The sequence below is a fragment of the Podarcis cretensis genome (assembly GCF_951804945.1).
Source record: "Podarcis cretensis genome assembly, chromosome: 9".
Classification (NCBI taxonomy): domain Eukaryota; kingdom Metazoa; phylum Chordata; class Lepidosauria; order Squamata; family Lacertidae; genus Podarcis; species Podarcis cretensis.
In genome coordinates this window covers 76,589,469-76,603,929 of record NC_137178.1, presented here as the reverse complement: position 1 = coordinate 76,603,929, position 14,461 = coordinate 76,589,469, and positions in this window count along the sequence as shown.

The following is a 14,461-nucleotide window of genomic DNA, read 5'->3' as shown; positions in this document are numbered from 1 at the left end:
CCACGGAGTGTCCTGGCCCCACCCCATGGGTGGCTGGCCCCGCCCCTGGGTGCAGGGCACACGCGCCGACCCAGGCACCCAATCGACTTGCTCTGCCACTGGTTGCCTGTACCATAACTGATAAAAAGGTAAAGGTAAAGGGACCCCTGACCATTAGGTTCAGTTGTGACCGACTCTGGGGTTGCGGCACTCATCTTGCTTTACTGGCCGAGGGAGCCGGCGTCCAGCTTCCGGGTCATGTGGCCAGCATGACTAAGCCGCTTCTGGCAAACCAGAGCAGCGCACGGAAACGCTGTTTACCTACCTATTTATCTACTTGCACTTTGTGCTTTTCAACTGCTAGGTGGGCAGGAGCAGGGACCGAGCAACGGGAGCTCACCCCGTCGCAGGGATTCGAACTGCCGACCTTCTGATCGGCAAGTGCTAGGCATTGTGGTTTAGACCACAGCGCCACCCATAATGGATAGTCTTTAGCAAATACTTATCTCTGGCCCCACATATTTATCTCTGGTACAATTTTGTGCATTATACTTGCTCTACTTACTGATCTGAAACAAAAGGCTCCTTTAAATCTTGCTCTGCGCATGTAGTATGGCTGCAAATGACTAGGGCCTGCTTTGGGTGTGCCTGCATTCACTTTCAAATATAGGACCGGAGAGTAAACACTGGGAGAACAACAGCTAAAAGTGAGCAACTTCTTTTTAGAAATAGAAGTGTTGCTTTATGCCACCGCATCGCATAGAAGCATAGAATCATAGAATCATAGAGTTGGAAGAGACCACAAGGGCCATGGAGTCCAACCCCCTGCCAAGCAGGAAACACCATCAGAGCACTCCTGACATATGGTTGTCAAGCCTCTGCTTAAAGACCTCCAAAGAAGGAGACTCCACCACACTCCTTGGCAGCAAATTCCACTGTCGAACAGCTCTTACTGTCAGGAAGTTCTTCCTAATGTTTAGGTGGAATCTTCTTTCTTGTAGTTTGGAACCATTGCTCCGTGTCCGCTTCTCTGAAGCAGCAGAAAACAACCTTTCTCCCTCCTCTATGTGACATCCTTTTATATATTTGAACATGGCTATCATATCACCCCTTAACCTCCTCTTCTCCAGGCTAAACATGCCCAGCTCCCTTAGCCGTTCCTCATAAGGCATCGTTTCCAGACCTTTGACCATTTTGGTTGCTCTCCTCTGGACATGTTCCAGTTTGTCAGTGTCCTTCTTGAACTGTGGTGCCCAGAACTGGACACAGTACTCCAGGTGAGGTCTGACCAGAGCAGAATACAGTGGCACTATTACTTCCCTTGATCTAGATGCTATACTCCTATTGATGCAGCCCAGAATTGCATTGGCTTTTTTAGCTGCCGCGTCACACTGTTGGCTCATGTCAAGTTTGTGGTCAACCAAGACTCCTAGATCCTTTTCACATGTACTGCTCTCAAGCCAGGTGTCACCCATCTTGTATTTGTGCCTCTCATTTTTTTTGCCCAAGTGCAATACTTTACATTTCTCCCTGTTAAAATTCATCTTGTTTGTTTTGGCCCAGTTCTCTAATCTGTCAAGGTCGTTTTGAAGTGTGATCCTGTCCTCTGGGGTGTTAGCCACCCCTCCCAGTTTGGTGTCATCTGCAAATTTGATCAGGATGCCCTTGAGTCCATCATCCAAGTCGTTGATAAAGATGTTGAATAAGACCGGGCCCAAGACAGAACCCTGTGGCACCCCACTAGTCACTCTTCTCCAGGATGAAGAGGAACCATTGATGAGCACCCTTTGGGTTTGGTCATGATGATGATGATGATTGTGAGAGGTGTGTGCTGCCAAAGCCGGCATAGATAAAACTCCAGGCTCGCTGCCAGTTACAATCTTTTTGATTTATTTACAAAGTTCAAAAGAACATCTCCAGAGCTTCAAAGCATGTCTGACCCTGTCAGCAAAGATGCCTCGTCTGGTTTCTTTTTACTTTTTTTTGCCCAACATGCAAGTCGGCGGAAACCCCGCCTCTGATTTCCTCTGTTCAAAGAGTGACTAGTTCCGGGCTCAGCCTCCCCCCTGCCTGCCTCCTCTTCGCTGTCAGACGACAGACTACTAATTATCTCTTTCGGCTCTCTAGAAGTGCTGGTCTCTCCTCTTAGCTCTTTCCCCGTTTGCCTCTCCCTGACAATGATGATGGAATGGGTGAAGATAATCAGTTCAATCCAAGGGTGCCTTGAGTTGGGTGGCCACAGTCCTCTTGAGTAGCATACTTGAGGTACTGGTGGCTGGGTGGTAGTTATTTAAATCCTCAGAATCCAGGGAGGACCTCTTAAGGACAGGACGCCTCACTGCTTCTTCCAAGGTGCCAGGCTCTTTGGACCCATCCCGTCAGCCCCCTGGGCTTCATCAACTTGAAGTTGGTCATGCTCCTGCAAGTAACCTGATTCCCATTTTTGTCAGCGATTCATATTTTCACCTGCCATAGCTACATATCATAGATTAATCTGATGCTTACCAAGCCAGATCCTTATCATGTTGGGTGGGGCTTCCAACCTGTCGGTCACCTGACAACACAATGACATAATATAAATGTATAAGCACCCTGCAGGCCACTGCTAAAGCAAAGGTTCAGCAGGCTTTAATGTAAAACCCTTCAGGATATATGGAAAGCCCTGCTAAAATGTCTGTGGGAAGTGGGTTGTTTGAGCCTGGTTTTTAATGCAACCCCCTTTCTGAACCTGGGAGGGGTTTGCTTGGAAGTTGCCAAACTGAGCAGGACTTAACCTGATGAGTAGGGTTGGGAACAGATACGGACAGCCAACACAGGATTTATCCCTCCCCTCCTACCCATCAAGTGGGACTTCATTAATGATGTCCCACCTGATGGGTAGGAGGACGTAATTTGGGGGAAATAGCCACACATTATCTTTGCAATTTTGCATGCATGGCAGATCAAGATTGGCATGTCAACTGGAAATTCCCCAACCCAATCCAAACATAAAAACAGAATTATCTTTTGCACTAATAGTATATTCTTTGAGTCTAAACTTTTGCCTGTTGTCTGATTGCTATGTCCTCCTGAGAGAAGTGTAATTTGGCCCCTTGGTGCACTATAATTGTAAGCTAAAGTCCCCAAAATTTGTTGGTTGGGTAGTCATGTACAACTCACGGTTTTTCTTTCATAGTATTTTTCCTACAGAACTATTTTTTGCCAGCAGGTTGTAGCAACTCAGTTCAGCTATTTTCTCATTATTCTCTAGTAACCATAGAAATGTAGGAATTGCCAAGACATTGTTTTGAAACAACTGAAGGATGAGGCAGTTGCTAGTCAGCACTGTGGCACCTTCTGACTTCATTCTTAACTCATTCAATGGCAGGCTGAGAAGGAGGCAAGGAACATTTTCTTCCTTTGACTGATTTTGTACTTAAGTCATTAGACTACTAGTTATTTGCTTCCAGTAAATGTTAAACTGGGGGCCAAGGAGACACCCTGATCTTATGTATGACTTGTTTGACCTGTCACATTCTAAGTTGGCTTTACACATGTGGCACCAAGTCAGAATCGGCTTTCTAATGGAGAGGGCCCAAATGTGTGGAAGCATATGTGTGTGTGTGAATTATCCTGGTTAAATGCCACCCTTCCCTGGCATCCCATTGATCTTGTCATATTCTCCCACTAGTGTCCTCACTCCCCTGATGCCTATCCAGGCTGAGGCAACAGAGACTCTTACTTGAGAGTAAGGAAGAGACATTTGTTGAAGCGAAGAAGACTTGCAGACAGGAATAGGCGATGAATCACAGTAGCTGTTAGGCTCAGGACTGATGCAGGAAATGTGAGGCCGGCCAGCCAGGCTAGAAGCGGAGATGCAACCTCTTCATCAGCACCCAAACTTTTAATTTGTACACTGCCTTGCTATATTGCTATATACAAGGCAGTTTGCAAGCTGAAGAAGCTACAAAATATACAGCAAAGACCATGCATCATGTAATAACCCAATCCCATGCAAATAAGAGACAATAAAAGATATGACTTAAAATAAACAACTTGTATCAAATAAAGTAATCAATAACCTTAGAATATTATAATGCACAAAATATCAGCAAATAATAACAGAATGGTCGCAACGGGTTGGCACTCCCACCTGCCGAGCATTTACTCACAAGATCCGCGTGCCTTGTGAGATGGCTGAGTGTGCAAATGCTCACTGCATTGGGGAAGATGCACCGATCCCCAGAGAAGGGAGCACTGCCAGGCCCTGGGCAGCCAGGCTGTGCCCTTCCCTTTTCTGGTTCCTCAGCCCCCAGCACTGGTCTGACAGCCTCCCTGGAGTCTGTTGCTGTGCTCCTTTCCCCAGGGGAGAGTCCTGCATCCTCAGCCAAGGCAGCCATCTCCTTGGAAGGGGGATTACCAGCCTCCTCCCGCCTCTTGCCCAGTCTTAGCCCACCCTGCAATGCCACTCTTCTGTTCCTCCTCCTCTGCCCACACCTCAGGACTCAGTGACACTAGCAAAATGTTTGGGTATCCTGCTCTTGGGCCAACAATATGCAATCCAGCTCAGAAGCAGAGAACACCATTGTCCTCCACTTCTGGACCATCCTTGCCCACCTGCTGCAGCTCAGAGGACATCCCTCTTTACCACCTCTAGGAGCCAGTGGCTGCAAAACAGAACCACAGCCCTTTGAATAACAAACAGCTCTTCAGAGGGACCAGGCCTAACAGGCGGTATCAGGCTAACGAGCTTTCGCAGGACTGCAGAGAGTTGTTGCCAACGAGGGAGCTCTCCAGGGTTCTCTGTAATCTTTCACTTGGCCCAGACTGAACTTCTGGACTTATCCTCTTTGGTTCCTGTTCTTCAAGACCTAGCCACTATGCTGAACCAGTGAGTTCCCTGTTGTTATGTTCTGAGTTGAATAGGATCCTAAAGGCAGCAGTCTGATTAGTCCTAGAACAATAGGATTCAGAATGCAGCAGTCTGATTGGTCCTAGAACAATAGGATTCAGAATGCAGCAGTCTGATTGGTCCTAGAACAATAGGGTCCAGAATGCAGCAGTCTGATTGGTCCACAGGAGCCACCCAATCCAGCTCCAGGTGGAAGTGAATCTGCAACCTGATTGGCCTACAGGTGAATCCCGGAATTATTGTGGGGCCCATTGTGTAAATAATGTACCGTATATAAAGCAGACATTCTGGGGGAACTTCCATTCCTCACTACTATGAGCTGAATAAAGAGCATGAAATCCATACCTGACCACCACAACCCATGGGACCCCTAACTCAAGAGAAGACAGGGAACAGGACCAAGGAACTCCTCTGTGGCACCATTGGTGGAACTGGACCTGCATCACAAGAAGGTCCCTGACCCAGAAGCAGCACTTGCACAAGAGCCCCCTTTTTGTGATGAACTGAGCACAACCCACTTTGTGCCAGAATCCTGGGTAAATATTGCACAGCCCCCTCTCACTTGTTTTAGTAGTCAAATATACTATCTAGCAGGTTGTGCAGAACCAGTTAAACTGAAATAAAACCTCTCTTGGTTGATAACCCCATCTATAGGATCATTGTATTGCACTTATTCTTATGGAACAACTACCTTTTTTATGCATACATGAGGTCTCACAAATTTCTATGTTAACTTTAAGAAGATTCATATCAAGTTTCCACTACAGTTTTCTCATTAACTATGCTGGGACTCTGATCAAATTCTGAGTAATGTGATGGGCTTGTGATACCTCTTTCTGGGAATAACATACATAATAAGCTAGCTAATGAAGCTCTCATGCTTTCATTCTCTTGACCTAAACTTGACCGAAACAAGTTACTGCTGCCAGAGTTTTTCCTCAGAGAAAGCCCAGACTTGGTGATAAGCCTATTTTTTTTGGTCTTTGACACAGACACAGAAAGAGTAACTGGGTGCTTACTTTGTTATTTATTTTAAATCAATTGAACATCTTGCTTTAAACAAAGCCTCAAGTACTTAACTGTCCAAAAGTAAGGCTTCAAAATGAGTTGTAAGAAAAGAAGGTGGAGGGAAACCATTTATTATTGTTAACCTATATTTATACGGCTGCCCAATAAAATATGTGTGCTAACTAGCTTACAATAACAATATCAGAACATAACTTAAAAGCTCCAAGCGCTCCTTATTTGGTTAGCAAGTTTTCTCAATTATTTTCTCTGAAACACCTTTCAGACCTTTTTTCAGGGAAGAAAGAATTCATCTCTTTTTCGTGACATCTGTCAAGACATTTGTAGGATCACCATTAGAGGAAAGGTGATAGCAGATAGCAGCAGCAAATGTGAAGGGTTCTGTAGAGGAAAGACTATGGGTTTAAGGAACCAGGTGGCAGGATTTCAGAGGTTTCAAATCTGTAATGGGCAACAAACCAAACATGCACAAATCATGCATGCGCAAATCAAGGGAAGTAATAGTGCCACTGTATTCTGCTCTGGTTCCAAACTACAAGAAAAAAGATTCCACCTAAACATTAGGAAGAACTTCCTGACAGTAAGAGCTGTTCGACAGTGGAATTTGCTGCCAAGGAGTGTGGTGGAGTCTCCTTCTTTGAGGTCTTTAAGCAGAGGCTTGACAACCATATGTCAGGAGTGCTCTGATGGTGTTTCCTGCTTGGCAGGGGGTTGGACTCGATGGCCCTTGTGGTCTCTTCCAACTCTATGATTCTATGATCATCATTTATTTATACCCCGTCCATCTGGCTGGGTTCCCCCAGCCACTCTGGGTGGCTTCCAAAAAAATATTAAAATACAGTGGTCTGTTAAACATTAAAAGCTTCCCCAAACAAGGCTGCCTTCAGATGTCTTCTGAAAGTCTGGTAGTTGTTCTCTTTGACATCTGGTGGGAGGGCGTTTCACAGGGCGGGTGCCACTACCGAGAAGGCCCTCTGCCTGGTTCCCTGTGACTTGGCTTCTCGCAGCGAGGGAACTGCAAGAAGGCCCTCGGCGCTGGACCTCAGTGTCCTTTGACTTTTAGGCCTGGTTCTGGCATTGATACAGCTTTGGTTGTTGTGGTGGATAGGAGAAAGACCAGAGGAGGACAACCGTGTCAGTTCTTCTTGAGCCCGCAGCTACTTTGATACAATTGGTCATGCTATTCTCCTGGAGCAGCTCTGTGGGTTGGGAGTGAAACCACAGAAATATGGTGGTTTCACTCCTATCTGGGGGCCATTTCCAGAAAGTAACTTACAGTTAATTCTGCTCAGCCCCAGAGCAGTTATTTTGTGGGGTCTCACAGGGCTCCATCTTTTCACCGAGGCTATTTAACATTTATGAAGAGCCGTTAGCTGCAGTGGTCATCAAAGAGTTTGCAATTCGGTGTCATAAATGTGCTGATGGCACCCAGCTCCAGCTCTCTCTATCATCTCATCCAGATGAATCTCTGTCTATGATGAATCAGTTCCCGGAGGCAATCATGGGTTGGATGAGAGCCAATAAACTGAAAATGAGTCCCAGCATCTGCATCCAAGATTTAATCCGATGTTCCAGTGTTTTGCAATAGTACTCCAAGATTCAGTGGCTTGATAACATGACAACTTGGATCTTTAAGTCTAAACAGGCACACACATTATTATCTGACTACAATTCACCTTAATCGCCTTATCTGGATTCGACAGCCATATTTCCAAGAAATACGGACCTCACTTAGCAGGTTGGCACCATGTTCTTTGAGGCACATTCAGCAAAGGGAAGAAACAAGAATCCACCACAGGACCCACTCATCTCACATGGAAGCTATTTTGATCCTCTTTTCACAACACCCACTTTTCCCTGCAGAATTAAAGGTACCAGCCATGATGGCAATGTTCTGCCCATATGTTCTGTTTACTAGTTGAGAGTTGTGAAGGGAGCACTGTTGCAGGCTTCCTCTTGGCATGTGGCTGGTCAACGTGGGAACAGGAGGCTGAGCTAGATTCAGGAGGGCTTCTCACTGGTTCTTAATGGAGCTGGGTCCTTAATCCCCCACCTGTAAACTCAGGGCTCCTAATCTAACAGCAGCAGCAGCAGCTCTGGGAGAGTGGGGCCATTGACCCTTTTCATCCTTGGTTATTTCTGCCATCTAAACTGCCCACAAACCTCTGCTGTCAGTTTCCCATGTGTGTGGGGGGCGGGAAGACAGTAGCTTCTGGTATTGGTGGGGATTTAGTTTGGGGAAATGGTGAAGGAAGGAAGAGCAGTCCTGCTCATCCAAAAAACTTAGGTCAGGCTTGGTAGTAGAGCAACTGTTTTGCATGCAGAAAGTTCCAGGTTAAATCCCCAGGATCTCTTCTGCTTCTTTTTCTTCTTCTTCTTCTTCTTCTTCTTTGGCAATCCCTCGTAGCCAAGTAAGATTGTCTTCCCTAAATATGGTTTTAGCAGTGAGTCCGTAAGTGACTGTGGAGGCCAATTCTGGATCCACACATCCTTCCACAGTGGGTACATTGGTTACCGGGCAGGAGTTGATCAGGTGAGTGGTTGGCAAGCGTGCCTTCCTCTTAGCACGTTTCTCCCTTTCGTCCTGAGTTTGTGCTGTTCTCCAATTGGAGTGCTCGCAGGCCAGTTTTTCCTAATTGTCAGTGTTTATACTACATTTTTTTTTAGATTTGCCTTGAGAGAGTCTTTAAACCTCTTTTGTTGACCACCAGCATTACGCTTTCCATTTTTAAGTTCAGAATAGAGTAGCTGCTTTGGAAGACGATAATCAGACCTTCAAAAAATATGACCAGTCCAATGAAGTTGATGCTGAAGAATCATTACTTTGACACTGGTGATCTTTGCTTCTTCCAGTACACTGGCATTAGTTTGCCTGTCTTCCCAAGTGATATGTAAATTTTTTCAGAGACACTGTTGATGGAATCTTTTGAGGAGTTGGAGGTGGTGTATATAAGTGGTCCATGTTTCCCAAGCATACAGTAAGGTTGATAAGTACAATAGCTTTGTAAACAAGCATTTTTGTTTCCCTGCGAATGTCCCAGCCCTCAAACACTCTGCACTTCGATTAGGAGAAAGCTGCACTTGCAGAACTCAGGCAATGTTGGATTTTGGCATTAGTGTCGGCCCTTGTGGAAAGATAACTGCCCAGGTAGGAGAAGTGATTGACACTTTCCAACGCTACACCACTGAGTTTGATTTGTGGTGCTGCAGAGGGGCTGTATTGTGTTTGTTGGTGCAGCACTTTGGTTTTTTGGATGTTGAGCAATAGGCCAAGCTTTTCGTAAGCTTCTGCAAAGATATTTAGGATGGTTTGGAGGTCATCCTCTGAGTGTGCACACACTACGTTGTCATCAACATATTGAAGCTCTATGATGGAAGTTACGGTAACCTTACTCTTTGCTTTCAGCCTACACAGATTAAAGAGCTTTCCATCTGTTCTATATATGATTTCTACTCTGGTGGGGAGTTTCCCTTTGACAAAGTGTAGGATCATGGCAATGAAAATAATAAATAGAGTTGGGGCGATAACACAACCCTGTTTAACACCTGATCCCACTGTGAATGGTTCACTTTGAGAGCCATTGATATCTGCAATTGTTGCTGTCATATTATCATGGAGGAGCCGAAGGATGTTCACAAATTTATCTGGGCAGTTGATTTTCAGGACAGTCCACGGGGCATTACGATTTACAGTTTCGAAGGCCTTAGCCAGGTCAATAAATGCCATGTGCAGCAGTTGGTTTTGCTCTCTGAATTTTTCTTGAAGCTGCTGAGCAGTGAAAATCATGTCCACTGTCCCCCTAGAAGGTCAAAAACCATTGTGGGATTCAGGAAGCCTCAGATATTGTTAGGAGACAGTGTGCTAAGATCCTTGCAAGGATTTTGCCAGCCACAGCTAATAAAGAGATGCCGCGATAGTTTCCGAAATCCTATCACCTTTTTTAAAGAGATTGATCATTTTGGCATCCCTAAAATCTGCTGGGATCTCCTCTGTCTCCCATTTTTTCCCGATGAGATTGTGAAGTTGTTGTGTTAGTTCAGTTCCACCCACTTTGAAGAATTTGGCAGGTATCCCATCAGGACCGCTGGCTTTGTTGTTTTTCATTTGGTTAATAGCTGTACACAACTCACCCAGATTTGGAGATACTGAAAGCTCATCACCAATTTGTTTTTGTGGAATTTGTGAGAGGACCTCGGCAGCTGCGAAAGACTCCTGCATGAAGCCTTGGAGAGCTGCCAGTCACTGGAGACAGCAATGAGCCAGATGAACCAAGGGTGTGACTCAGTTTAGGGCAGCTTCCTATGTTCCTAACCCCAAACAGCTGCACCGAAGTTTCAAAAAACAAACAAAAGCACCCGGTGGAGATCCTGATCCCAGTCCTTCTGCGTCATGTCTAGTTTGTCTCCAAGAGAACACGACTAATTGAAAACTGACAGACCCTTCTAAGCATATTAGTGGCAGCTTGGGGGGTGGGGAGAGAAATAAGATCTTTAGCATCTCTTTAAAGTAGTAGGTCTAGCACCAGATTCATTGGCCTTGTGTTCTCAGGACAGAGATGATGACTTCCATTTGTGCCTGATCTTTTATCATGATTAAAGCACAGGTTGTCATCATAGAGACTGTAAATGTGTACGGTACAAAAGTGGGTGTCATACGTATACATTAAATAAATAATGCTTTTTAAAAAAATATGCTCAGCACTGACCACTTTCTTTCTCGGTTGCATTCAATTTCCACCAAGGGGATACCAGCTCAGCTCAGCAAAACTTTACATGCTCACTTGCCTCATTTTATTTGCTGGCCGCCACTATGGTAGCAGAAGTTGTCTTTCATAAATATGTTATCATTCCACTTCAAGGGCCAACTTACTAATGACAAAGAACATGCATGGTTTGGATCTGACTTCCAGTGTTGCAGGATGAAGGTTTTGGTTTCTTTCTTTGTTTGTAAACAGTTCCCATCATGTGCAAATGTTGCTCCCAAGAGCTTTTGGGAGAAAATTATTATTATTAATAATACACAAATACAGACATATTGTGCCATCATGTTTTGTCTGCTGCAGCTAACAGTCGCTCTGGGGTGGGGCAATTTGCATATGCAATTGCCCCCACCCCCAGCTGTATGCAATAGCTCCAATGCAACCCCCTCCTATGGCTACTTCTTTAAAAAGAAAACAGCATTTGATAGATCTCATATATCATATTAAATCTGGCTTTAAGTGAGGCATGGCAAGTATTTATCAGAAAATAATAGCTCAGACTTGCAGGTAACAGTTCTGCCCCACCCCTGAGGCTTGCCAGCCAGCAAGGTCCTTAATCCAAAAGTTGGCAAATCAGCTTTTTATCATACAAGTGAGCCAAGCAAAGGGCTGTTAACCCGCAACTCCCTCCTCCAGAGTAAACGGCAACAATGAAGGCCGCCAGAAATAATTCAACCCACATTATCTGCCTCAGAAAGGGCCAAACTATACATGACACTAAATCTATCCCTTGGAAGCAGGATAGGTTTTTAAAATATTTGTTTGTTTATTCACTAAATTTATACACCGCTTGAGTGTAAAAAAACCCACAACAACTTCAAAGCGGTTTACAAAAAGTTAAAACAAGGAAACGCAGAAAAAAATACAATACTTTAAAACATACAAAAAATTAAAATACTCAAACAGATTAAAATTCATATGAGCACTGCTAAGCAAGTGTGTTTTTAGCCAGTGCTGAAAAGAACAGAGTAAAAGTGCCTGCTTGATATCAATAGGCATGGAGTTCCACACTAAAGGACTGAATCCTTTGCTGTGATCCTGGTGATTATTAGCAGTTAGTCTTGAAAGAAAAGCTCCCATTGGTTCCCAGGCCCTGAGCAGCTGAAGCACATCTGGAGAGCAGCTCTGCCAAAGCCTTGTTCCCACTGTAGAAAAGGGAATTAAAGAGCTTTGCCTTTGTTTTGGCTTGGGTGGGAGTGAGTCAGTAGGTGGAGCCCATATTACTGGCGGTTCAGCACTTGCTCCATTCAAATATGGCCCCTGGTATAAATTAAGCCCTGCTATTGCCAGCAAAGCCAATTTACACATTGGATCTGCCTAGCCCCATGTGGGGATATATGTCTCCAGTATATAATATGTGAAGCCTAGCACAACTCTCTCACCCCAAGCTAGAGGGTCCAGATAGGGCAGCTGTTGCACACAATGGTTTGGCTCGAGATGAGATTTCTGGTGAGGCAGCAAGAAATCATAGATCCAGCCAGAAGATTTGCAAGGCAAGGTGCATAAGAACTTCCTAAAGTCCTATAGCCTGGGTTATTCATCATAGAAAAGTATCAGGGCAACAGGTAGCCAAAGTGCTGGTGTCATCACTCTCAACCCTTGTGCGTTTAAAAGTATGTTTGCTTAACCTAAACCATAAGGTATTCATTACATTAGATGTACAATAGATTGTTCTGCACAGACTCAACAGTGAAGTCCCTTGAGCTGCCCTAGTTTCCTCAAACCCATTAATCACTGACAAGATGTCTCACACATCCAGTAAAACGGATTTCATCCAAATTCTATGAGTTTTATTCCATATTAAACATTTTAATAGGAATTTTATGTCCAGCTATTGAGATATAACATTCTAATAACACGTTATTGGATCTCCACCAACTCTAACATATGCTTAACATATGATGATGATGATATAATCTTTATTGTAACAACTATCATTTCAACTGCTCAAAATACACCCCACCCTGATATAAAAGGAAGTGTTTCTATTTTTAGAACATCTCGCCTAGTGCCCATCACATCTTTGGGCAGCAAATTCCTCGTTAACAATGAAGTATTTTCCTTTTGTCTGCCCTGAACCTGCTGCTAAAGGTGAGTCAAAGGAGCAAATTTCACCACCCTGGGCACCTTCAGGAGGAAGGATGGGCTATAGCACGGGTTGGCAAACTATGGCCTGGGGGCCAGATCTGGCCCAATTGCCTTCTGGATCTGACCCATGGACAGTCCGGGAATCGCTGTGTGGATTGGCGTGGGGATTCCGATAGTTCGGGCTCCGCCATTCCCCCCTCCCCACTGCGGTGGCGCCTCCTCCCTCCCTCCTCCTGGCTTCTCCCCGCCCTGCCTAGAGAAGGAAGGGGGCTGGGCTTTGTTGAGCCAATGTTGGCCGAGTGCCATTTTAAGCAGCCCCTCTCTGGAGCCAGCCCTTTCGCACCACTTATTGTCCCTCCGCTGCTGCCAGCCCCTGTCGCTCGCAAGGCACAGGGAAGCAGCCACTGGGGCTCGTCCGGTGCTATGGAGAAGGGAGGGGAGAGTCGTGGGGGGGGATATTTATTTCCCCCAAAAAATGTAGTCTGGCCCCCCCACAAGGTCTGAGGAACAGTGGACTGGCCCCCTGCAAAAAAAGTTTGCTGACCCCTGGGATATAGAGTGATTTAATTAATAAATCCAGGCCCCCTTTAAGGCAGGGGCACAGGGGGGGAATTATTCCAAGCCACACATGGTGTGTGTGTGTGTGTCTTTACACATGGAAGCCACATCAACTCTCCAAATGTGCTTCAGCTGTTCGTTACGCATCTATGAGAATTTGGACAATAACACTAAAGGCTTCAGTGTCTAGTTTGCCAAGACGTCAAATGTTCAACTGAGGGCAGAATGCAAAGCTGTAGAGAATACTAATCTCCAACAAGCAGACAGCGTAGAGAAAACATAGTGTCTGAACCCAGCACACCACGTTTATTTGCACATTGGACAGAGTTGCACACCATTATTTTTTTGTAATGGTTAACAAAGCGAAGGTTGCCTGGGCCACTTGCAGCTCCTTGTCAAGCCGCTGATGTTGGTCTGACCTGAAGATAAGTGCCCTCTTGGTTTGACCTGAAGATAAGAGAGCAAGACCACAGATCCGTTCAGGGAGTCAGGGCATTTTCTGCTTGTGAAGAAGAGAAGCTTGAAGGTCTGAACTGGTCTCCTGTAGAAGAATGCTTCCACTAGAGGGGAATGCTGAGCTTCTTTGGCTGAAAAACTACCAGTTGAAATTGACCTAGGAGGGGAAGCTTAGCACTACCCTAGACTCGGTTTAGCCATTTTTACTGCCTTCAGCTGCAGAGCCACAGAAACCGCCCTCTGCTGCCACCTACTGGAAGCTCCCCATTTGGGGCTGCAGCCTCTCTGCTGCCACCTGCTGCTTGGAATTCCTTATTGCGTGGCTCTCAAATTCTGCTGTCATTGCTTGCACCCCCAAACTAACTGCCAGTAAAGCCTAAGGGCACAGACTTCCTTTGGCATAGCAGCATCTTGGGAGAAGGTGGAACATTCTGGACTAAAATCTATTTGTGTACTGCACCTTATATTTTCAATCTCCAGTTGATACAGAGATTAGTGTAGTTGTTAGTCAGAATATCCCCTATACACTTGAACCTGGTCCTGGGTGCTAAACCAAGGGTTACACCACAATTTCCATTCATTCTATTCTGCCTCTGTGTGGGTCTCTCCCTCCCACACACACCACTCACACAATTTTACCTAAAACGTTTGTGAAAACAGCAGAAATCCCAGGAAATAAAACTGAGGAACCCATTTTCTCAGG